The sequence below is a fragment of the Notolabrus celidotus genome, chromosome 17 (assembly GCF_009762535.1).
Source record: "Notolabrus celidotus isolate fNotCel1 chromosome 17, fNotCel1.pri, whole genome shotgun sequence".
NCBI classification, from domain to species: domain Eukaryota; kingdom Metazoa; phylum Chordata; class Actinopteri; order Labriformes; family Labridae; genus Notolabrus; species Notolabrus celidotus.
This window is the reverse complement of record NC_048288.1, coordinates 13,379,024-13,405,598: the sequence shown is the minus strand read 5'-3', so window position 1 is coordinate 13,405,598 and position 26,575 is coordinate 13,379,024. Positions and strand designations below refer to the sequence as shown.

At 41.0% G+C, this 26,575-nt stretch overlaps 1 long non-coding RNA gene across 1 annotated transcript in view; it reads right to left on the bottom strand.

Moving 5' to 3' along the window:
* The window catches only part of LOC117828838, an 85,247-nt gene that overhangs the window by 45,912 nt on the left and 12,760 nt on the right, over positions 1 to 26,575 (bottom strand). The window lies entirely within an intron of this gene.

The following is a 26,575-nucleotide window of genomic DNA, read 5'->3' as shown; positions in this document are numbered from 1 at the left end:
GAAATAGATGGGTGACGTCACGGAAACTTTGTCCATTTATTATACGGTCTAATCTTGAAACATCTGGATATCTTGACAATAAGGCCCATCTTTCCTATTTTGTCAGCATTTACCCACAAAACATAGAATAGTGTGTTTGCACAGGGTAACAAAAGGCTATAGGGGAGTTCAAACAAACAGCTAAGAGAAAGTGGAGAGAATCTCAATTTGCTTATGTGCTAATGACAAGCTAGTACATTCCAGCGAGGTCAACGAGGCCAGCTAGAGGTTGGAAGTGAGCCTATGTCAGGTTTCAAGATCAAAATGTTTCAATGTGACAATAGCTAGAGATAGTTTCTCATTTTAAAAAAAAAGAAGGAAAGTTTATTGGTCTGTTTATCAGGAATAGAGCTGTAAGCTGTAAAACGTATACAACTTTCTGTAGTGTAGTGCACATTTCACTGAATCGTTTGGTAAACAGATCGATGTATAGACTAAGAAAGTGTGTAGTATAATGAATACAAATTTGAAACATGTAAGTTCAATCCAAACACAGCCCGTTGCTGAAGTGGCCTTGAGTAAGAAACAGAATCCTTGCTGTCTCTATAGAGGCAGGGGATTGCCCTGAACTAGGCCAACAGGGGTGACTACACTAATATAAATTAATGGATGGATGGATGGAGGGAAAGGTGAGTTGATGGATGGGTGGGATCTATTTCTTTGATTCGCGCTCTGAAAAATATTAGAAACACTGAACATTCGCATAGTACCCACTTTTTGAACATGAGATTAGACCTTCAACTTTAGATCACAGACAAGCTGAGGAAAAGGTAATGTCAGTGTTAACATTAAGGTTCCTTAAGAGCTGTAGTTATGAAAGCTGGAGAGATGTAGAAAACAAGAACCCACTCATGCAGCCACCACACAGCAAAGCCACTGCTTGTGTTACTATATCAAAGATGGCATTATAAGGAAACTAATGAATATAGGTTTAAAATGAAATGTCAAACTCACCACCTCTATTTAGATATTGCCAAAGAACTATCTCCATTGGTTGGCACCAGCAGTTGTTACCAGGATGATATACATGATGATGATATACTGCTCCTACTGCCGTCACAATACACTGGTCTTTGATAATTGTCTTTAAAATAAAAAATTAAATAAATTCTGATTTTGTGTAAAAATGAAGCATACGTTATCACGGTGTAACTAATTAGTTCATAGTAGGGGGCAGTAGTGGTTCTTTGCACTGGGCACTACCCACAATAAAAACAAAGGGGAGGTGAAGAAGAAGCAGCAACTGAAGAAGAAGACTCAAAAACCAGCTAGCTAGCCAGCTTTTACCGCAGTGAGTCACTACTACTGCAGCACAAATCATGAGAAGATTACAGATGAAAGTGAGGTACTCTGTTTTCAACCAAAAAAAGTTTCCCCTCCAGTTAGGATGTTTTGGGGATTTTGTATAAAATATAAGGTGAATGTGGACAACATATAACGCAGAATCACACTCAGAAGGGAACGTGAGTTTTATTTAAATGTTTTAGAGTGTTTGTCTGTTTGTCTGGTGTCTCAAATAAAACACAACTTTATTCAGAATTATGAACTTGTGATGACTTGTATGAAAGTCATTTGTGTTCAGGAGTGAAGTTGATGAAGTGACGTGTCACTTCGCCCATGTGTTGCCTTTCTTAATTTGACGGATAATGTATTTTTTCTTTTATCAAACTTTTCCATATTTTTTAAAATAATTTTGTTATTTTGATTTTTGTGTGGCCACGATGATTGTGAGATGACAATCTGATAACATGACAACCTTATTTCTGTAAGCGACAGCTAGATGAACAAATAATAAAGTAGTGGTTTGACTGTATGACGGGAGGGGCACTGGTATCAAAAAATCACTTTACAGAATTAGCAAATACATTTTTGAAAAAACACGGGGTGGGGCAAAACATTTTTATACTCAAGAGTGGGGTCAGGCCTGGGCTCTACTGGCCAAACCAGTTTCATGGCCCATGGATTAACCAATCAACCAATGTTGTGAACAAAATGTAAATCTCCCTAATGTCTTTTTTTGTTTTTGTTATTTTTGTGAAATAAAATATTTACTCATCTAGTTTCCTTGATTGATTTCATAGTGCTTAGTGTGTTTAGTGTTACTGATGAGTTGAAACATGTCAGTGAGCCATCTGTTTTCATAGACTAAACTTCTCATGGCATGCCATTCTGTACCAGAAGAAAAAGAGGTTGAAAGACGCCAAATGTTGGTTATTGTCTCCTTGCAGATTTCTTCCCTTCTTATCCCAAAAGCTGTTTTAAATCATTTGTTAAATTAAGACTATTAGTCAGAATTATGATACAATTGTTTATACAAAAAGAGTGATAACATTCCTACTCTGCCTATACTGTACTTTACACCCACAAGATTTTTTTCAGATTTGAAGTAATGTGTCATTGAGTATGGAGGAGCTCATGCTGGGGCCCAGGCTGTGGACATCATGTCGTGGACTAGATTCCCATCTGCCATCCCCATGTACACTGTAGCCATTTTACACCCACTGTACGGCTACGGCAAAGAACGTGGTTGCTGTTCAAGCTCTTCTTCCATGCATGTGTTTGACATGCTCGTGTGCTGCTGGGACCTGTAATTGAACTTATTTATTGGAATGTGTCAAACTCCCTAAGGTGGAAAGTATTTCTCCAAGTTCACTGCTTCTTTAGTGGTTTGTGCCAAGGGAGTAATCAGTTTTGAAATCAGAATGCAAATGGAATCACATCCTGTGAATGAATGTGTTTGCTCTTTGTTTTCCCTTTCTCCTTCAGTGGTTTAATACTTTGGTATTGCCACTTTCACCTGTTTGCCTCATAAAATCCCCTGACACAGGATCATTAGCAGCTGTGCCCCGGACTCCTTTATTTAATGAAATTATTTTAATTACAGGATAAGAGAGAATTTTTGCTTGATCGGATCAGAATGGCTTCAGTTTCTGCAGGAAGTGAAAGCTTTTGTTTGCATTTCCTCTTGAACTAATGTCACCATTAGATTTAGACTATGCTACCTTGTTTTAGCATGTGATTAGATCAGAAACATGTGATGTTGAAGACACTCCAAAGTGCTTGCCCATTCCAATCTTTTTACAGAAGTTAATGTTGTCAGTTATACATATGGTGAGCAACCATAGGTTCAAGGTATACCTGCTGTGTTAAGCTCCTGGCTTTACTTTAATCACTTAAAGTGCTTGCTCACTCTGCCGTCAAGTAGTACTGACTAGCAATTTGAGCATCTAGTCGGGAGAGTATATATTTAATTTCCAACGATGAAAATTTTCACAGTGAGCATCGCGCTAGTTTGGGGATTGTCTTGGGGAAGAACAACCCTTAAGTGAGATGTTTTGAAATGGTGGCAACATCCCTTGATGGTCTTCATCCAGTCCTACTTTTGATCTGCCCCTTTTGCACCTCCAAAATAACAGCCCAAGATATCTCTGGCTTAATCTTTGTTGTGATTACAAAATTCAGCCAATACAAAATCAATCTTCCCAATTTTGTTGCTGGGATAGAATCCAGACTCTTACACACACACACACAAAAGTATCGCAAAGTGTCTTGGTGGGTAGGTGCCGCAAATGTTCTTACCCCTTACTCGGTATGCTGAACGGTTAGTTGCCCATTGGCCCAAAGGTCATTTCCAAGAACTGCCCAAGCAGATCAATTGTTGTGCAGAAACCTTAGGGATTGTCGCCCAGTCCTATTTATCAATCAGATTTGTCCCTCTTCCTTCTTGACAAAATTGTGATAACATTTGTTGAAAAAGATGTGATGCAACACAGCGGTCACCAATCAACTTTATACTTCTTGTTCACTGTTGTTGCCATAGATGCATTTGTTGTGTTTGGTTCCACATGATAACTCGCTGAGTGTGTGGTTGGCTGTCCTCAGGATTCCCCCCACACAACAGGATATCTAATCATACATTTTAATGTTAATATTTACTTGGGGCACCATTGGCCTAGCAGTCCTTGTCCTGTGTACCCCATGTATAGAGGCTACAGAGGTCGTTGCGGTGGTCGTTGGTCCGACTCCCGGCCTCTACTGTTTGCTGCAGGTCTTCCCCCAACCTCTGCTCCCCACGTTTCCTGTCTCTGTCTCTGGCTTTCCTATCCGATAGAGGCACAAATGCCCAAAAATACAAGTAAAAGAAGTAGACAATTACTTTTTTTTTTTATTTGTGCAGCCATGATTGTCTGCTGAGCAAAGCAGAGGGAAGTAAATCTTGTATAAAAAACCTAAGACCACAGGAAAATCTGGACAGATGACCCTTAAACCCACAAAAAAATATCAAGCCCCTGTTGACGTTTTTGGGAAGGGAGGAATCAGGCCCAAAATCTACCTGATCATGTTGTAGTGAGAATCTCGCTTTATGATTGACAGCCACCATTTGTCATAACAGGCTCAAAGATTGTGGATTTGCAAAAACACAAGTACATGGGGCGCCAGTGGCCTTGCAGTCCGAGTGGGCCCCATGTACAGAGGCTGTAGTCCTCATTGCAGAGGTCACTGGTACAACTCCTGACCTCGACCATTTGCTGCCTGATTCTCCCACCCTCGCTCTCTGCATTTCCTGTCCCTCTTCAGCTGTTCTATCACTTAACTGTGAAAATGCCCCCAAAATATAACCTTTCAAAACAGGAGTACATTGGACTTGATGTACTCTGATGTCACCAGTAGTGTTGAGTGTCAGAGTATATGTGCTGAATGGAACAGAAGAAACCAGTCTTCAGAATGTGCATAGCCAGCCACCAGGGCCAGACCCAGCTGGGAAGTCTCGTAAAAGCATGAGGGAGTAAGGAGATCTCTTGTGGCCAGAGTGAAACATGACCAGGTGCAAGCCTGGACACACCCCCTGCAACACAGACCATGAACCCCAATAGATAGCCTGACAACCGTAACCTAACAGAGAGGCCTGGTGGCAGGGTGATCCTCTCATACGACCCTGCTTTTAAAAAACAAAAGTACTGTCCCTTTAAGAAATGCCTGGTCTTAGTCATTTTGCTGTTTCATGTCTTGGATCCAATTGCAAAACCTTTTTGGGGAGGATTAATGCATCCGAAAATGTATATTATAAAGCTTTGCTGAATCATGTGTATGTGATGTTATGTTGGTTCATCAGTCTTATATATAATACATAAATACCAAGGTAAAATAAATATGTCATTAGAATGCAAAAGTGAGTCTCGTGGAATAAATTTCATTTGAAATGCTTTTTTCCTCCATTGTTTTTCTAGTTCTTGCATGAGCATACAGGCAGCCATAAAGAAAAGCACTGTTCCCCAACCATTCCTACTTGTTTGGGCCACAAAGTTTAAAAACACAGCCACAGTGTAGACAATGTTAAACAAGCTGACCACCTGCTCTCGGTTTAGTTTTATTGATTTGTTAGAGAGCCGAGGCCCCTGCATTCACCCACCACTGACCAAAAAACTCAGAGAAAAAGGTTATTGTCTGTCCACTTGAGTTCACCCTGCGAGTGTGCTCTGTTGACAGTGGTAATTGCTCGTATTCAGTGACTCATGAAATGTATTTGCCTGCCCTCCAGCTACTGTTTCTCTACCTGTGGAATAAGACAAAATATCACTGGGCTGTGTGGCATGGCATCCTTCAGGGCATTTTGTTCCTGTGAGGTAAAGGAGAAGAGACGGGACGCTCAGGGGTCTGGTGGAGTTCAACTGCAGCACCGCAGCAGCTGATGAGCTACTTGATTCTCCAGTCCAAGAAGTGGATGGCTCTTGTATATGAGTCAGTGTTAAATACATACATGTGAAGAGATTGGTACATTTTCAGATCATTAATTGTGTCAGTGCTATTTTGGTGTGGGCCATCACAGTGAATTAAATAGATAAATAAATAAATGAAAAACAAAAAAACAAAAAAATTAAGTCACCGTTTCAAATAAATAAAGTATTTGCTGAACACTGAAAGCCAGAAGATAGAAGTGGGTGTTGCGCTCAAGTATGCTTCCCTGATTTCCTCATATTGCATTTTATGTGTGATTACATTGGGACCCACCCTCTGTCAGTCACAATACAGGCAAGCAGGATGCCTCTGCCTGCTATCATCTGTGAAATTAAACTGAAAAAAAAATGTGTAGACCTCTCTGTCAAGTCAATTTATTCATAGAACGGATTTAAAAAACAAAGGTGATCTCATTGCAAAAATTAAAGCACACTTTATCAGTGTTTTAAAAAAAAGTTGGAAATAAATGGCTTTGTCAATACAGAAGATGCATACACATCTGTACATGTCAAAGATCTCCTTTTTCTTTATTCATGCTGTGGAAAAGTGTTGCACTGAGTCCTGCATTGCTGTTAATTCTCAGATGTTGACTTAAGTGGCAAATGGTTGTCCCAAGTGATGGAAATGTACTATCCCCATAGATGTCTATTCTCCACAGACATATCAATCTTTGTAAAGCAGTCTCTTTGCTGCACCAGGGACCCAGCTGTAGTTATAGGGTTTACCTTACTGGCTTATTTCACACATTCTCCCCGAACGCATACCCCTAATTTTAGCATCATCGAATGGGAAAAATACTTTGCCAGACGAATGGCCTGACACAACTGACTTGGCGTTGCACCGCACTCTCCTGCCTGTGTAAACGTTTCAACATAAGCCATCACAGTCTTTTGAGTGTTCTGTGTCTTGTGTGTAGTTTGTAAATAAATTCCACCACACTAAGGAAGACTGAGTCCAGATTTGATATTAGTCACTTTGGTTTCATGAAGTTTCCACTTTAAAATGCATTCTTGTTTCCATACCTTTGCAGTGATGGGACAGTGACAAAGTAAATCTACTTGCGTACTGTACTTAAGTACGTTTTTGGAGTATCTGAACTTTGAGTATAATTATTTTTTGGAGGGGAAACTTGTTACTTCTATGAATGTTCTTAATACTTGCTACTTTTGCTCTGAAGTCAGCTTAAGTCAGTCCCCCCAGGATTTCGCGGGATTTTTTTGTGATTGTTGCGGCCCAAAAAGCCTGAATTTGCAACAGCTTTTTGAAAAAATTGCGATTTTTTTTTTGCTTTTTTCCCCAAATAAAATCTCAGGCGCAAGTAAATATGCTAAATTACAGTTGTTTTTAGAAAGCATTCTTGATGTGGCCACTGACTGTATTTTGATTCTCTTGATTCACAGAAAAATGCCATGAAAGGACTGTATTGCACATTTACGACGGTCCCTGAATGCACCTTGCAGCGACTGATGCACAGTCAGTTCACGGCACTCTGAAATGAATCTGCATCTTTGATGACAAGGAGTTGATCAAAACTTACTGAATGTGTCTGATGTATCACCAAACTGGATTAAATCAAGCTGTAGATGCAGAGCTTTTTACGGTAACCACGGCAACAACGTCAAACATCAAATACTAAACAGACGTGCCTGGTTGTGTCTTTGTCACTAACACACACCGGGGGTAAAAATCATCAATGAAGATGAGACAGATGCATGAAGGTGTGGAGAGCTGGTTCATAAAGCACACCTGCAGCAGGTAGAGACCAAGCGAACACTGAGCCCCTCAATCTATAAATAACAACGTTGTCATGGTCACTTGTCCTGCCTGCTGTCCCCTCTTTTCACCCGTTCTCTGTGCATGTTTTGTTGTTGAAAAGTGCCGATCAAGTGAGGACTTACGTTTATGTTCCAAGGAAGTCAAATTGATGACAAAACCGATGACGTGCAGGGGCTGAGATTGAGGTAATTGGTCAAATTTGCAGGAAAGTTGCACTGATTGTAAAAAATTGCAGGGCCGCGAAAAAATCGCACTGATTGGTTGAATTTGCGTTGATAGTTGCGATCGCGAAATCGCAACTTCCTGGAGGGACTGTTAAGTGTTCATGTAGTTTTACTTAATCACAAGCTCAACCTTAATCAGCCCAGATGCGGCATGGACAGATCTGGGCCACATAAACCAAGCCACAATCGGGCCAGATGTGGCATGCCATCATATATACAATGCCATCATATATACAATTCCATCATTGCCAGATCTGGTCCACATCCGGTTGACATACAACTTGCCGTGCCAGCAGTCAGCAGCAGTGCCGGCTTGATGCCAGATCTGGCCCAGACCTATCTGCTATGTGGGTTTACCCAGAAATGCATAGACTGATTGAATGGGCTACTCTAAGCGGCCATCAGAAAAAACTAATCCCATTCACATGCATTCACACACTGCTTGATATGCCACTGGGAGTATTATGGGGTTTACTGTCTTGCGCTGGGACACCTCCACATGTGGAATTTAGGAACTGGTAATCCGCCAACCTCCTGTTTAAGAGAGGACTGGTTACCACTGAACCAAAGCCTCTCGCCTCTATTGGTTCTTAGCAACCCAATGAGTATCTTGGGGTATTGTATCATCTGGTCAGATGAGGTGGCTCAAGCATTTCATTGGAATACCCCCTCTGGACGTGTCCTTGTAAAGTCTTTCTGGCCACATTCAACTGGGAGGAATCCTGGGGCAAACCTGGAACAAGCCAGATGGATTCAATATCCCATCTGGCCTAGGAATGCCTCGGCATCACCCAGGAGGAGCTGGATAGAAAGGGCTAGGGAAAGGACATCTAGGCTAACTTGCATAGTAGGTCCAACCTTGTTCCTCGAGAGTGATCATGGAGGATGCTTTACCGTTTTTGTGGATGGACAACACATTTTTTTCGGTATTGCACAATTTGGCAAAACATGTTGATATTCAGACACTGCCTTTCATGTGGTGGAATGTATTGTAGGGATTAAAGGGTATACAAGTGAAAGAGTTTAAATCCATCACCCACTGATAGATAATTGTGTTTTTAAAACAGGTATCTTGATTTGTCCCTGGGCTTAACCAAGTGTTTTAGCTTCCTATCTATCAAATCTATCTATCTACCCAACCATCAAAGCATATCATATCGAGTAAATTAGCTGTAAACATGATTTTTCTCCATCCTTCCTTCAAAGGATCTTGAAAAAAATGATCATTAATCAAATTGAAACCATTTCTGCCAAAATGTCTAATATCTGTTTCTGGTTGAGCGAGTAGCAACATGGAAACTGGTCAAAAATACAACAAATGCTGAAAAAAGAAAAGACAAAAGAAACACATTGACAGCTTAATCCTCCATGCTTCTTTTTACATAGATTGTTGGCATTTGATTTCAGCGTCTACACCTGTGATGGCTGTACACCTGCCAGACATTTATCCCCCAAAGAGATGCTTCCACAGCTCATCAAGATTAACAACAGGTGCTTGTTATGTAGCTTTCCCAACTGAAAGAAAGGGAAATTGATAAAACACATCCAATTCACTGTGACAGACGTTGAACACTGCAGCTTTAACAAAGGGCCTAAAAAGGACATTTGCACCCTGCTAACCATAGCATTAAGTGCTGTGTGTATGTGTAAGAGAGATGACAAATGAGGGAGCAGAAAGTGCAGGGAAGTCTGAAAGCATCAGGCGAGATCTCAGGCAGGACTGAATCAATGTGTAGTGCCAGCTTCCTGAGACAATAAAACAGGCCCGCTATCTCAATTGCAGGGGAACTACTTAGAAATTCTCACTTCGATTTATTTGAGGAGACAAGTCACATCAGGGCTAGATGCAGTGAGCCAGGACATCTGCTCTCTATGAAGCGATGAAATGTCCTCATAGACTGTTTATTTCTTTCCTTTGGAGGGATGAATGAAACCAGACTCAGAGAAGGAATAATTGAAAGGTTATCACAAAATTATACAAGACTGACAAAGACTTGAACTGAAATATTATCGTCCAAAAGCTATAATAGTTTTGTCCCTGTTGACTAAGGTGGTTCCAAATTTGAAGAACTAAACAACATCACAAAGGTGGAAATAGGTTTCAAACCTCAGGGGCGTAAATCAGTCAAATCTCTTACATTGGACTTAGTATGGCCGAGTCTTTGACCTGGACTTATACCAAGTGCACCAAGCCTTACTAAGACTGGTTGTAGCTACACAAGGGGCCTCATGTACAAAGACTTGCGTGGATTTCCTACTGAAACATGGCGTACGCTCAAATCCAGAAAACATTGTACACACAAAAATATCCAGATGTATGAATCTGTGCGCAAGGATCAACAGCTGTAGAAGCGTGTGTACACCAGCCATGAAGTTGGCATGAGGCACCGCATATTTCCACGGTCATTTCACTCTTGATACATCTGAACTTTTCCGTGAAAAAGAGCGTACGCCACGTTTTTGTACGTACGCACCCTTTGCACATGAGGCTCCTCATGTGAACATTCACAAAAGTTGAGTGTTGCCAAGTAACACACTTCTATGCACCTTGCAATCAAAACAGGCTTATATGCAGAAGGTATCGATTACACAAACAAAGAAGAAAATATAGATCACTTAAATTCACAAAAACACTGTTACAACGAAACACAACACCAAAAAAACTTGAAGCTTTCAACAGGGAAATTGGGGAGGACAAAATTGTCATTATAAGGAAGCATAACTATAAATTGGAGAGTCTTCTCTCACTTTCACAGGACTGAATGGCATCAACAGTTCAGAGATGACAGCCTCATTTATAACCTGAAAGAAATCAGCACCTGCAGGGCGGGGACAGCGCCCCATTTCAACACATGCTTAAGTTGAGGGCAGAGCTCTTTGATTCATCAAAAAGGTTTAAATGATACCTTAAAATCAGCTCACTGTCTGACTAGTGATGTATCCTGGATTACTCTCTCATATCTTAACCCACTTTCATCAATCATACTGTATACATGTCGCACAACTATTGCCTTTTTCTATCTGACCGTTGTTCTTCCCGTTCATATTACGTTGTATAGGCAAACAAGTCTGACTTTAACCTTTCCTTCCAAGGTGTAAAAGCTACACCCATGTGCAACCAACAGGGCTCAAGTCTAATCGGTTCATGGGGCTTCATTTAAGGTAACTTTCAGCCAATAAGTCCGACGTGAGGCTACACCTGGGCGTCGCTCCTCTGTAAACTCTAACTCATAAAGGTTTCCACTTGTTCACTGTAAATGGCACATCATCGGTGCTGTCAGAATCCCTAATTTTTTTTAATTTAGTTGCATTTTTGTCTGTGCAGACCCAAACACCTGATCAGACAGAGGAACGTGTTTGTGTTACATTTGCAAATTGTGCAAAAACAAACATGCCGTCTGCAAAGTAAAGCACTAAAACACCTACACCAAGAATAGAGCTTTGGTTGGAGTTTGTTGAAATTAGCTAAATAACATGGTAGACCTGACTCCGTCTGTAGCAGTTGATAGCATAGCTTCTGTTCTGTCTCAACCAAGGGGCTGAGCGGACCGGGATCCCCTGCGGCTAATACACTTAATATTGATAAGTGGCTCGGTCAATCTCACTTATAGAAAACCAAACTATCCCTTTAAGGTCCCTTGAAGCTTTCGGTACTGAAACATCAAAGACTTAGGCTACAGTCGAATTGTCCTTTGTGGTTAGGAAGGTCTCTAATTGAGTGAAACAACCCTGGGAGTGTTTAACTGTCAGTAATGAAAGAGCAGTTTGAATTCTCTAAATGATAAGGAAAGGAGCTTAATTTCTCTTTTTCTAGTTCCTTTAGTACAGGATACTCTGGACTATTGTTTCATGGAACAAAAAAATTCAACAAAGGAGACCCAAACTGTTGAGCAGCTGAAATCCTTTCAGGCAAGAATTGGACAAAATATCACATTCAACACTCCAGAAACTGGTCTCACCAGTTCCCAAACATTTAAATAGTGTTCTTGAGAGAAGAGGTGATGCAACAACAACAATGGGTTAACATTCCCCTTTTGCAACATTTTTAAAGATGTTGCTGTCATTAAATTCAAAATTAGCATCTATATTTTCATAAAGAAATAACATTTTCATATGTTGTCATTGCACTGTTTTAGGTACAGGGTTCAAATAATTAGCAAACCATCAAAATGTGCCTCTATCAATATTTTGTACAGTGTGCCCACTTTTTACAAATTGGGATTGTAAATAGTTGACAAAAGAAGATCTTAACGGGACACATTTAAGACACTGTAGCATTATTTCAGTCATTATTGCGTTAAAATGTTAAAACAAGCACTATCAAAGACCAAACTTTATGGTTTATTCACTGCCTTTTTTCATTATAAAGTGTATCACAAACTGCCGTTGTCATTGTATTTCATGGTACCACATTTACATGCCTTTGTCAATTGCTTTGAAACCACAGATAGCCTCGATGGTATGATTAAAGCCAGAAACCACCATGCAGCAAAATACAACCCATGTCCTGTTTCACACAGTCTGCTATTGAGAGTCTCTTAGCAGCTTTTCTCTGTGAATAAATTCCACTGAACTTTTTGAACTATTGTCCGTTTCTCTCTTGTTAACTGCCACAGTGTGCCGGAGATCAAAATACCCAACATTAGCGCATCTCTCCCCTATTTGTCCATATGCACAGGCGCATTAAAATCAGCCATCATTCTTTTCTCTGGCCATTAAACTGTTTTCCAACTCTAACCTACATGTCCTGTCTGTGATGTGCATAACTCCATCGTACAGCTGATTTCCATGTTGTTTGTAATGAGGAGACGCACAGAGACAGACAGACAGCTCTGTTTCACTAACAGGCCCAGTGGTAACAAGCACTATGCTAATCGCAGTCCTAATGAAAGCATATCTCCAGGCCCGTTTCGGTCGGAGAATAAATGCCTTCATTTAACTCAGCATGGGGGCTCTGGCAATGGAAAAATGCAGTTTTTAAATACACACACAACGTGGCACAGCTTGGTTTTTCTACACGGAAAACAATTTGTTGTGACTGTCAGTGAGCAAGGTAAAACAACGCCAGTGCCCTGCCTTCTCACACAAAAAGCGTGCAGATACTCTGAACTCATAAGCTGGATGAAGCAACATTTGCCTGAGTGACTGACACAGGAAACCCTTTAGACAGACATGACATAGGTGGTTTCTTGTCAAGTTTGAAGCATGTACTGTTTGGTTCGACGTTAATCCTCCGGTAGCGACAGCCTCTCTCCCTCACATCAATGGAGTGATGTGTCAGCTCCGGGAGATGGCTTCTCCTGATACATTTGTGCACTTGTATGATTTTTGGATGATAGGCACGTCTTATCTCACATGCTCCAACACTCATCCCAGTGTGTGTGTGTAGTAAGTGTGTAAGTTTAGGAGACAGAAGCACAAAAACACAAAGATTCTCGGTGTGTGACGCAGATCTGATAGTCTTTCCAGAAAGATAAATCCAATGAATGGCTTTCACAGTGAGAAGTCTAAGCTGAATGTGTGTAAAGGTGTGTGCGTGTGTGTGTGTGTGTATGTCTGTACGTGTCAGCAGTTCACTCAGAGTGACTCTCCAAGTCTTAGATAAGCCTTATTCCATCTGAGTAACTTTAATTAACTGAAAGGAATAGTTAATGAATGGTAGGAAAAAGGCAGTGATAGTGTGTGTTTATGTGTGTGCGTGTTTATGTGTGTGTGTGTGTGTGTGTGTGTGTGTGTGTGTGTGTGTGTGTGTGTGTGTGTGTGTGTGTGTGTGTGTGTGTGTGTGTGTGTGTGTGTGTGTGAGTGTTTGCAATAAAGACAGAAGAGTGTTTTCTTAGTTGGCCTCTAACACTTTGTTTTTTGATGGAGCTATATAGCCATCCATCAATTTTGGGAGCACAGCATCAGCTGTCTGTTTGTATAATTTTATCTTTATTGAGTTTAGGTTTATTTAGAACACTCCACTTTTCCAACTCTGTTCCTGCCAGAGCCCCTTTTATTCCCTCAACAATCTGAGCACAGTGCCCTCTTATGAAGAAGGAAAAAGAGGATTTCAGAAAGTTATGAAAGTCTATTAAAACGAAACAAACAAACATCAAGGGCCTCATTCACAAAAGGATTGTGCGGCTTCTACACCGGCTGAACGTGGGCAAATAGGCCAAGAAGCTGACGTCTACCTCACAAATTAAAAGCTCTATACACTGCGCTGCTAAGCAAATACCATCTTTGTGCGCCAGTGTTGTTTGTATACATTTAATCGAGCCATTATGCAATAATTGGTGCAAAACAGGCCCTTTCTATGCTAATCAGTTTCACTGGAAATAACATGTAATTCCCAAACACTGGCACCAACAGCCCCGCAGAGTTAAAGTGATATATTTACCGTCTGCTAAGAGTTGGTGGTAACTTTGCCGCACTGCTTGTTAGCGTTGTTATGCTCAAAATATTCAGGGATCAAAGCAGCAATTCCGTCTTTGGATGATCTAAAAGTAATCTGAACACAAAGTCTGGTAATGTTACTTTTTAATTTCAAAATTTTGTATAATCAGGGCTTGAATCAGTCTCTCTTGGGCTCAACCCCCACACAGACCTGTATCATTACCCACGACTGAGTGTTATCTATTTATTTTTCTAATCTGCACAAGCTGCTTTTTGCTGGCTTGCTTCAAGAAATAGACTAAATAATATAACCTGTGAAATTTGTTTCACATCTGTCATGACTCGACTTCTCAAATGGCAAGAACTACCCCTCTCAATTCAGCTCATCATCTATGTGGAAATAATTTAGGATCACAGTCAGGATGAGAGCTCACAGTGCAGCTCTGCACTCCACATAGTGACAGCTCATCTCAGTCAATGTTAGGCGTAAAACAAGAGCAAACTGCATGGAGTCACATTACTTTGTAAAGCAATGTGCTTTGTGAATTAGACCTTGAGATGGAGCAGATAGCATGAGCAAAGGATGCACAATTGGTGCTATTAGCGGTAGCAGTGCACTCTTAGTGAAATCCTTCCTTTCTGGGTGTATTTGTATTGACTTGAGTAACCGTTTTTGATCGTGTATTTCAAATATCCCGTTATGTTTGTGCATAGAAACATAATGCCGATTTTAGAAACTGGAATAAGCCCTTATCCTGGTTTAGAGAAATCAGATTTTTCTACCTGGAGAACTTACCCCGGTTCCTGGCAGCTGTCAACTATTCGCAAAAGTGTAGCATAAGCCAAGTGACATATCAGCAAAACAAACATGGAGGTGGCAGCAAGAGCATAACATTTCAAGAAACAGAGTTTTGTCTTTTGGTAATAATGAATTAAGTATAATTGGAAGTTAAGATGGGAAAGGGCATCAAATAGCTGACCCATTCAAGTCTCTGTTGAACAGGCTACAGCATTCTCTTGTCCCAGGTGGAGGCAGTGAGGAGGAAGGACCTTCAGCATGGATTACAACTAAGGTCATTTCTCCTACGAGCCTTCAACTTTCAAAGATTGAGTTGGGTTCTCTGTTATAGCTCTGTGCATCAATGGTTTACCATTTTTTCTCCACATCCTTTATTTTTCTTAAGTTATATTTTTGGCCTTTTTGCCTTTATTTTATAGGACAGTTGAAGAGAGACAGGAAATGTGGGGAGTAGAGAGCGAGGGAAGACATGCAGGAAATGGTCGACAAGCCGGGAATCGAACCGGCAACCTCTGTGACGAGGACTGTAGCCTCTGTATGTGGGCCGCTTAGACCGCTAGGCCACCAGGGCCCCTCCACATCCTTTATTGAGTTGAAGTTCGGCCAATCGACTCAAGGACATTTACATGAACTGGATGACGTGTTTACCGACTTAACATTTTACTGTTGTTCGAGCTGGGCGGGGATCTTGGGTACGGGTCTTTTATTGTGCAAAATAAACCTGATGAAGATCTAGTGGTCCCGTGTAATAAGTTTGGAGTCAGTGTGGAGCTGTTAGAGACCACACAAACTCTTGCTCACCCCAGTAGATTAGGACAATGTTTCTACTGACGGGAGTGTGCCAATGTTCCCACAGCCTATGTTCCCACATTTCCGCATCTATGAGCTCTGCTTCAGCCGAAACCCTTTTCGATCAGCCAATTTTATTTTCTTGTAATGATTGTGATGATTTCTGCTGCTGCTGATTGAAACAAAATTACTCATTCATTCATTCATTTACTATAAAGTGCCTCCAAAAAATCTTGTGGGAGGACAGGACTTAAATTGAAGGGAAATGTAGGAACATAAGACCTAATTTTGAAAATGTCTTATAAATATGGGAACATAGGACTGTGGGACCATTGGGCTGTGGGAACATAGGGATGACCTCCTACTTCCGAACAATGCTCTAGCTCAGAGGTTGAATCATGCACCCCTATACACAGAGGCCATAGTCCTCAGAGCATGCAGCCTCAAAGGACATGTTGATTGATTGAAACAAGCTTTTTCATCAATCAATCAATCAGAGTCTTGGCTGTTTGGTTAGAGAGGCTCCTCTTTGGTCTGCTGAGCTACTGTGAGCGGCGCCTGGGCCATCAGGGTTGGTAGTGCTGTGCAGTTGATGTTGGTAAGATTGGAATTACTATTCTTGAAAGTGGACACAGTTTTTCACCTAACTATAACAACCCATATTCTTGTTCTTTAACTCAAGGAAGGAAAAATAATCATTACGCTGCCAAGTCAGAAGTTCACGCCTGAACTGATCATCAGTCAATGAAAGTGATATTCTTCCTCCCAGGATGAACTGGACCTCGCCGGAGGAGTCAGATGTTAATGTAGTTGTCAGTTGAGCTGATTGCAACCAAAAGAAAGAAAGACACTTTTTACAATAGTTACAAACGTTCATGTTATCTACACATATACTCCCATGATACTGGATAGTTGCTTCCATAGCAACCACCATAAATGCAGGATATTTTGGGAAAAAACATTTACACAAACTCCATCTCTGCTGTGACAGGAAGTATGGCTTCTATCATACAGAGATAGGGCTGTCAAAATTGCTCCAAAATGACGTTCGAATATTCGCTCTAAAAAAAAACAGGTTCGAACTATTCGAATATCTATATTTGCGCATTATGTCAATCACAGGTGGACAAACTAATACAAGGAGACATAACTACTTGGATATGTGTTTTTATTTAAGATATAACATGCCTAAAACATACCTACACATTACAAAACAAGTAAATGACCTAATGGTCTATACCGTAACACTTTTAAGACCGGAGACTTTTCGCTCGCTCGCTAGCTCCCCTCTCTGTGCGCAATGCGCTGAGTGAGTGCTGAACAAGACTTGTGCGAGCAATTAAAGGTCCCCACTCTTGTCCCTAATATAGGCAGGCTTCATTCAGTGATTGAAGCAAATATTATTAACATTAATTGAAGTTAAAAATGAAAAAGTAGTCCACTTACATTCTTGGCGCTTGTATAAAAAAAGAGAGGAAAAACTGCATTTTATCCCAGTGTCACTGATTGTCGGGCTCTTTAGTCCACTGTCAATGTAGGGTCTTAGGCTTGACAGGTTATTTGCCAAAAACACAAGACAGTCAGTGTGAAGAGGCCAGATCTCTTTTTATTCACTGTATTCCCAGCGGAGGAAAAGACGCGTTCAGAGCGCACTGAGGATCCGGGGACGGACGCATTTCTCTCTGCCGTCTGCTTCACGCTGTGCATGTGTGACTCCTGTGACCTTTCCCTGACCCGTCATGCAGTGCGCCCACTCGCAAAGCAGCCGCCGATGTGTTTTTTTCCACAGTCGAATATTAATTTTCACAATCGACTCTACGTTTTTTTAAAATATTCGAATATATATTCGAATTTAAAATATTCGTTGACAGCCCTATACAGAGATAATGTAACAACCTACTAAGAAAATAACCTGGTGCTACTATAACATTACACTGAACTGTGGCTGAAACATTGAAAGTCAGAAAGGGTTGCGTGGGCACATAAAGGTTGTTTCTCCCTCCATCTCCGTTGTTTGCTGTGTGGACCTGTCTATTGTCTTTCACCCTTTTTCAGATGAAACTGTAACTGTGGATCTTACACCTGCTTTTCCTGGACATTAAACTTCACCCTGTTTCATGCTGGAGTGATCAGTTTGTAGCGAGAGAACAGGTGCGGCATCTTCATACAGGTCTGTTCCTGCCTTCCCTCCCTGTACTTTGCACCGTTGAACAGGAACACATTCAAACTGTTGCTGTCTTCATGGTGTTTTTATTAGTGGTGTTGAAGTTCACTGTAAATAAATGCCCACAGTGCAGGTTTGCTCCATCTTCTGCCTCTACCTCCTTATATGGTCGTGAGCGCTTTTAAAGGTCCATCTCATTGGCTCTTTGTGGAAAAATGGATTCCAATTAGCATCCGATTTCATCAATCACAAGTCGAGCTTTAGTTTTATAAAAATGTAGATGTGAATGCTGCTTGGTGTTTCATGGTATGAGTAAAAGTCAAGACATATTCAATACATAAAATTTGCACAATAAACGTGGATATTTTTCATCTCTTTTCACAGTAATCCAGAAGTTGTAAGAAATATGAAGCCTTGCTCAGCGAAACGCTGTGATCTTTAAAGGCTGCTGATTTTTTGTTTTTACCCAGTGTATTCAATCTAAGAAAAAATAACTTCCAAGCAAATGTTTCAAATCAAATAGAGTCAAATCAAAAGTGAAAAGTCTTTAAAATAAAATGCCTGTGTGATAACTGAGTCTGAAAACATCCTCCATTCTCCGTCTGTTTGTGGCACTCATGGAAAAGGCCAAGCATGCCAGTGATGAATGGCATGTTATTCAAAAGCCCTCGCTCTGGGGAAACTTGTTTGTTGTTGCTTTACTTTGAAATAGAACATCAATCATGTGAGGAGTGAAAAGGATTTACACAAGCGCAGTCTTAATCTAATGGTCGGCCGCGCAAGGCGATGAAGAAATCTCAAACCAAATTTGACAAAGCCAATTGTCAAAACATTTCCTTCTCGAAGCGTTGGCTCGGTCCACATCGCGAAACTCAGCTGCAAGTCTCCAACAGCGGAGTGAAGCCAAATGCAAATGGGAGGCAGAAGAAAAAAGCAAAGGAATGGAGGCAAAGAACAAGTATGTAAACTCTTTCAACCATCCAAATTAGAGGTTTTTATTGGATCAAAGGCACCCAGCTTACACAGCGGCACACACACACATACACACACGGACCCACACACACTGAGTGAGCCTCCCGTTGTGTTTACGGCAGAGCTCACAGCAGTTATATGTTAATGCCAAATGAGTAGATGGAAAGAGGGGAGGAAATAAAGGGAAAGAATTAAGCAAGGCTGGGAGGGAGGGATATCAGAGGAGTGATAAGTAGAAATAATTCCCTCCTCTGCAGTGCCGCACAGACTGACATTGTCAAATAAATTGTCTGTGTGCCTTTAACAATGAAAGGAACTTTTATTTTCTAAGCCTTGAGGGAAAGGGGAGAAGAAGAGAAGGGAGGGAATAAAGGAATATAAATCCAAGTAAAGACACATAAATGGGACTGGTATCAAATGTAAACTTGTCTGACTACAGTAATGTTGTCTATATCAGGATGATGATAACTGCACTAAGATCTATTCATTAGCACTTTTCATACTTAAAACATCAGTGGGTAATTTTCGCCATAATAAGGGAATTTGTTCACATACTGTAAAATTCTGTGTACAAGACACACTTTCACATTTATTTTTCCTTATCTAAAGAATGAGCTGCACCCTTAACACCAGTACAACTGATAAACCAGTATACAATGTACTGAGAGGTGTTGTATTTTGTTACTGTAAATTACCAAGAAGATGGCGGTACTCAAAAATGAAAACAATTGCTTCAACTCACAAAGCATGGTGGGAACACAACAAGGCAGATCAATCTAGTGGCCCCACCTTTCAACAGCCTTTCTCCTGCGTGAGGTCATGATGTATTTCAATAAAATGGTAGTGAGATATCAAGTAAATTAAACTCGTTGAGTGCTGGTGTGATGGAAAAGACTTCTAAATTCAGGACAAGTGACCATCAGAGGTGGTTGGTGCAAGCAATGGTGAGTTTTTCAAGGATCCCTACAACAATCAGAGTTACATTTGGCTGAGCTAGCCTACAGTATTGCTAACTAGCAGATTTGTTAACTAGGGATGTCCCGATCCGATCATGTGATCAGAAACCGGGCCGATCACATGGTTTCAGACTCGATCAGAATTGGACATCAGCTCTCAATCAGGGATCAGCCATATACGTATGATACGCCGAGCTGAGTCGAGACTAAAAGACTGTGAGAAATTTGATGTCTGTTTTATTGACACCTGTGGCCCATTTATCGCTCACCTTCCGGTGGTGCTGTGTTTTAACTGCTCCTTCAACTACAAGAAGTCACTGACAAGGATAGAAACACTCACACTCTGGGTCATGGTGTAACACAACCAACACTTTCCCAGCAGCCTTTGCTTCCCAACAGCCAATAGCATAACTCCTGTAACAACAGGCTCAAACCTGACAAGGTAGAGATGTTGGTTTTCATCAAGAAAAACATACACTTACTTCTGTGAAGCCAGAGGAGGAGAGTAAGAATAAGAGGTGCAGTTCCAAAAAAAACATTACTGGCCTTACTTTATTTATAACACTGTGGCGCTTTTATTTGCTTATTTGTTTACATGCCTGCCGGGGATTTTAAGATGAGCTGCTGTTCATATTTACATTAGACATTTTTATTTAATATATACTCTTGCACTAAACTACAATGTGAAGAATTCTAGTTGTATTATTATATTTTATTTGTTATTACTTAATTGTTCAAGCTACCTCACAGAAGTGCTCTGTTTATAAGTGTTAAATGATAAAATAAGCTGAAATAAAAAAAATGAAAGGGACATCCTGGATCTGTTTCTTCGCTCTTCGTCATTTTTTTAATGTATTATAGAAGTATCGGATCAGGACTTGGTATCAGCAGATACTCACAATCAAATGACTCGGACTCGGGGGCAAAAAAACCTGATCGGGACATCCCTGTTGTTAACTCCATAGAGGGAAAACATTAGGTGCTAAAAAGAGCTACAAGCTGCACAGGAACTGTAAATTCCGGAATGGAATCAAAGTTGTCATTCAACATTCGTCCTTCTGACTCATGAGTTTCTGGTCCGTTACAGTAGCAGAGCTGATAAGTTTCACTCTTGCTAGTCTGTGTGCTTCCACTGCCTCCGCTCTGTTGTGTTTCTGGTCCATCTCAGCTCCCGCAATCCTGAGCCCTCTGCAGCAGATATGCAAGACAACTATTTTGCCAGAGCATGGCGCATCATTGTCAGCTCATTGGAGAAAGAGCAAGACAGGAAGTCAGACACCGAAACAACAATGAAACATCCAGTTAATTTCAGACTAAAATTCAGATCACACACCTGAGCAGATTAAAAAAGATTGCCTGATTCCAAATTCATGCGCAAAGGGTAAAACGCTGCACAAACTGCTCTGCCAAGTAAATAGCAAATAGAAAAAATTAAGCCATTATGCACACAAAAATGTACCGTCTGCTGAGAGCTAGTTGTACGCGCCCCGAAGTGTTATATGCATTGTTATGCTCAAACTTTAAAGTGACCAAAACAACAATTCCACTACTAGATGACCAAAAAACAACATCTGTAAATTAGGTCTGTTAAAAGTACTTTGAGATTACTGTTATTTCTATAATCACAGTTAAAGCTAGGGTTGGTAGTCTCGGAAAACCAGCATGAATTTGAATGTAGCTTTTCCTCATGACTCCGTCTAACCCCTCCCCTCCTCCCTCTGAGCTCCTCCAAAACGATGCCCCCCCGCTCACATGCACGAGCGCCGCTGATTCTCGACCATATGATCGTGACTGATTCAAAACCGGTCCTCACCAAAACATTATCATAGTGAAAGTTAAAAACACAAACAAACATGGCTGCTGTTAGTACTCACAACTATCATGTTAGCATTATCCAGTTGTACCGGTGACACGATATCAGGAGAAAAGTTATAATACATATAATACTGTAACAACTCTACTGTTTGTTAAACGTGTTCAGTGTAGATGTTCTTAATTCCTACAGTGTTGACGGTTAGTGAAGGCATCAGGAGAGGTGTATAGTGTGCGAGTGGGAGAGAGGAGAGGAGAAGTTTTTCATTCATTCAAACATTGATTGTTGCTTTGTTGGTTGGCGTGATCACGGCCGACAGTGACCGGTTATTAAAGCTCAACGTGTTCACGAATCGGCTCCTCATCACTACAGCGTCCGGACGGACGCTACAATAAATATATATTTTCTGTAGGACTTACTGAACGTCATTAATTATTCTGCTTGTTGGTGAGAGCTTTTTAGACTCTGATCCGGACTACAGTCCTGAGCAAAGCACCTCATCAGGTCAGAGGGGACAGGCCCGAGGACGAGCGAGAGGGGCAGTAAATAGAGTCAGGGGAAGTAGAGGCAGGAGACGGGGACTTGGAGGAGTGCACGCCGGGGAAATGTACGCACAGGAGGAGGGCAGAATGGCTGGACGGGATTTGATTGGTTTAAAATTTGGGGAGCCAAAAAACGGTGATTGGTTGGTGTTTTCCCAGGTTTACTCCGGCTGTAGATAGCAGATTTTTTTCACTCTTTTTTAAGAACACATCATGTATTGATTGCCATCAGGACATAAAGATCATTTTAACCAGTATGAGAAAAAGTGTATCTAAATCTGATTACCAACCCCAGCTTTAAATAAGGATATAATATAACACGGTTAGAATAAGATCACACAGCGCAGCTATGCACAGCACAGAGTGGAGATGTGTCGGCTCATCTCAGTTACAATAAGGTGTAGAAATGGAGCAAACTGCAAGGAGCTGCTGAATTTTGTGGACATTTTTGCATTTGACTATGATTAGTGCAAACACAAAAACAAAATATATAACAGAGGAAGTAGGCGGAGAAAATAACTGAAAAACTGATCAATATTAAAGCTAACACTGTAAATAGCAATATATGTTGATATCCACATTAGTTTGTTTTAGAATATGGGCTGTAAGCCACAAGACAATGTCGTTATTACAAAATTCAAACACCTGTGATAGCAATGTGTTTGCTCTAAAGTGTACACATTGACTGACTGTGGATATCATAGGTTGTACAATTGGTCACAGATAGAAGAGTGGGTCACTGAAAGAAAAGCTAAGTCACATCCAGGGCCAGCACTCAGGTTTCTGTCTCTTTTTGTCCTGCTTTATTTTTCCCCAAAACTCACTCTCTCTTCCTCACACACACACACACACGCACAATGGCACAACCACCTCTCAGTCAACAAAATGAAGCCATGTATTTCCTGTTGTGTGGAACTGAGCTGGACTGTTGACCTATAGCTGTAACAGGCCTTAAGGGGAGCTGTGATCGCTTTGCTCTTTGAAGGTTGGACTCTTGCCTACGTCTTGATTATACAATAGGAGGCATCTCAGTTCAGTGAGACAAGAACATCTCTCTGTTTATCTTGAAACCTGTCGTACAGTCACTTTTTGTTAGGTTAGAGTAATATGTCATGGTGGTACAGTGGAGCAATGATGACTCCTTTCTGTACTTCAGCTCTTAAGAAACAAAAAGCACGGAAAGTAATTAAAGGAGGTTCATGTCAATCATTTTATAGTTTTATTATCAAAAGAAATAAAGCTTTCATCTGTCATGACAACAGAAATATGCTGTAATGGAATTACACCATGTCCTCACAGCATCACATTTTACACACATGTAGCTACAGTCAAATCGCTTTGCATCACGTTCTTAGGGGTGTTTGCTGCCTCTAGTGTCCGCTTGAGGCTGGCTCCAGAAGTACCGAAAACCACATACACACCAATTCAAAAAGCTGATCTTTAAAGCAGAAATAAACATGTTTACAGCCTGGTACAAAAAATGAGTGTAGTCTGAATAGCTCATTTCAACTTCGCAAACACAACAGGGGTGATTTTTTTCATAACACAGCAGTTTCAAAGATATTAAGATTACGAGTTTTCGATTATGAGAGGCACAGCTGACTTGAGTTCAGCATTTCCAATATGGCTTACGACGATTGGCTTCAAAACAGCGCTTCAGGAACAGATGGGTGACGTCACCTATACTATGTCCATTATTTATACAGTCTATGGTTAACACAAGTCAAGGCCTGAATTTCAATCAGATATAGAAACAAATACAAAAAAAAACAATGCACTCTCTTACATGGTTAAGAAGCCTTTGTTTTCATGGCTTGATGCTGAAACAAAAGAGTGGCTTGAAATTTTATCTTGGTTTTCTTACTATGCGTGTGTCCCTGTCCAAAGATACCTCCAGCATAAAACCTTACTTTTTATTCCAGGAATCACTCCTTCCTTTAATTTTTTTACTTCAAACTCTCGTTAAGATCTTGCGGTATTTTAAGAATGGACCATTTTGAGCAGTTTACACGCAAATTCAGGGATTACTACAAATATGAGTACCTCAGAATTTAAAAATTTGCACACACTTAGTATGGACTTCCAACATTGTTACTTTACATCTATGTTTAAAATATGAGGGGTGTGGATTTGGCCTAATGGTTAAATTGCACGCCCATATAGCGGGTGGCTTGGGTTTTAAATCCAGCCTGCAGCCTCTTTCCCGCACGTTGTTCCCAAACTCTCTCCCAGTTTCCTGCTCTGTCCACTGACCTCTCCTCTCTGAATAAAGGTGTAAAAGCCCAAAAACTTAATCTTATAACTTAAAAAACAGAGTCACCATAATCATGACTATAACATTTTTTTACTTCTCAGCTAAAATTGGCAACTGCACCTTGTGCCTTGGACAAATTTTTGACATCATCAAAGCTTGTTCAACATGACTGACAAACTCCTTCATTACTATGCAAACATGTCTAACGGAACAACTGGAGTCAGACACATTTACCTTTTTTTTTTATTCACTTTGTTAAATCTTTATAAAGGATCATAAACAGTACTTTGGATATAATCCCATGTTTAGCTGGTTAAGACAAAGCTCCCTCACAGGGAGATCTTTTAGAGTATCATGGAGAGGAGAAGTGTCCAATATGCATGGCTTATCAACAGGGGTACCTCAAGGGTCAGTGCTTGGTCCCCTCCTGTTCTCAATTTGCACCACATCACTTGGTGCAGTGATCCGCTCCCATGGCTTTTCCTATCACTGCTATGCAGATGATACACAGCTTTTCCTATCTTTCCCACATGACGACACAACTGTCTCAGCTCGGATCTCATCCTGCCTTGCTGACATTTCTAAATGGATGAGGGAACGTCACCTACAGCTCAACCTGTCCAAGACTGAGCTTATTATCATTCCAGCCAGTCCCACTATGGACCCACAGATCAATATCCAGTTTGGATCACAAAACCTCATGCCCACTAAGTCTGCCCGAAATCTGGGTGTCATGATCGATGACCAGCTAACCTTCAAGGTTCATGTTGCCTCGATTGCTCTGTCCTGCCATTTTTCCCTCTATAACATCAAGAGGATCAGACCCTACCTGACAGAACACGCAACACAGCTCCTGGTTCAAGCTCTTGTAATGTCACGCATTGACTACTGCAACTCTCTACTGGCAGGCCTCCCTGCATTCACAGTTAAACCTCTGCAAAGGATCCAGAACGCAGCAGCACGTCTGGTCTTCAACCAGCCTAAGACAGCTCATGTCACTCCCCTGCTCATCTCGCTACACTGGCTTCCAGTTGCAGCTCGCATCAGATACAAAACTCTAATCATGACTTACAAAGCAGTAACCAAAACTGCTCCAGTTTACCTGGAACCCCTCATCCAGGTCTACTGCCCTTCTCGCCCGCTACGCTCAGCCTCTGAAAAGCGCCTAGTGCTTCCAGCACACAAGGCCTCAAAATCACGAGCTCGACTCTTCTCTTCTGTTGCCCCTAAATGGTGGAATGAATTGGCCAACTCCATTCAATCTGTAGAGTCCCTCTCTACTTTCAAAAGACAGCTAAAGACCCAGCTCTTTAGGAAGCACTATGCACTTAGCTAGACTGTTCTCCACTGCTGTCCCCAGTGGCAGATCATGTCGTCCAGCTACAATTGACTCACACTGTCCTGCTCTACTCTGGGAATCTGTGTTCAGCTCTTGAGGGACCCAGAACTTGGTACTTTGGTCATTATTGTGGTGATGTTAATTGTTGATGATGATAATGGAAGGTCTTAAATTGTTTGGTTGCTTCATGTAGATGTTCTTTATTTTACCAAAAAAAAAAAAAAAATTCCTTACTTACTTTTGTGCATTGCCTTTACACTGCTTGGCAGTACCTGCACCCAAATTGACTTGAAGCACTTTGTTACTCTTACTGATCTTGTTCCCTCTTGTCTAGATCTTTGCTTGTGTTGTTCTTGTTCTCGTATGTACGACGCTTTGGATAAAAGCGTCTGCTAAATGACATTGGAACATTGTAACATTGTAACATATGGAAATTACGTTTGCTTCATACTCTGATATGGGATAAAAATGATGCATCCGTTGTGGTGCACTGTTGTATATAAGGTTTAAAGTTCTGTTTTATTATACCCCTGCATAATATATCAAATTTATCAACACAAAGTTGAAAACAAATATTTTTACATTTGTTTCTGTACAACAATCAGGGAGCCCATACAGGTCAGAGCATCGGTATATGTGCACAGGTAGGTGTGAATGTCCCTGCGTATGTGTGAGAGTGTGTATCAGTTGCAAACAGTGGAGTCGAGTCTATTCTTGGCAGGCCAGTGTGTCAGGCAGCTCAGATCAGCAGTGACAGCTCACCTGCGGTGCATAGGGCACCGCTGGCCTGCAGG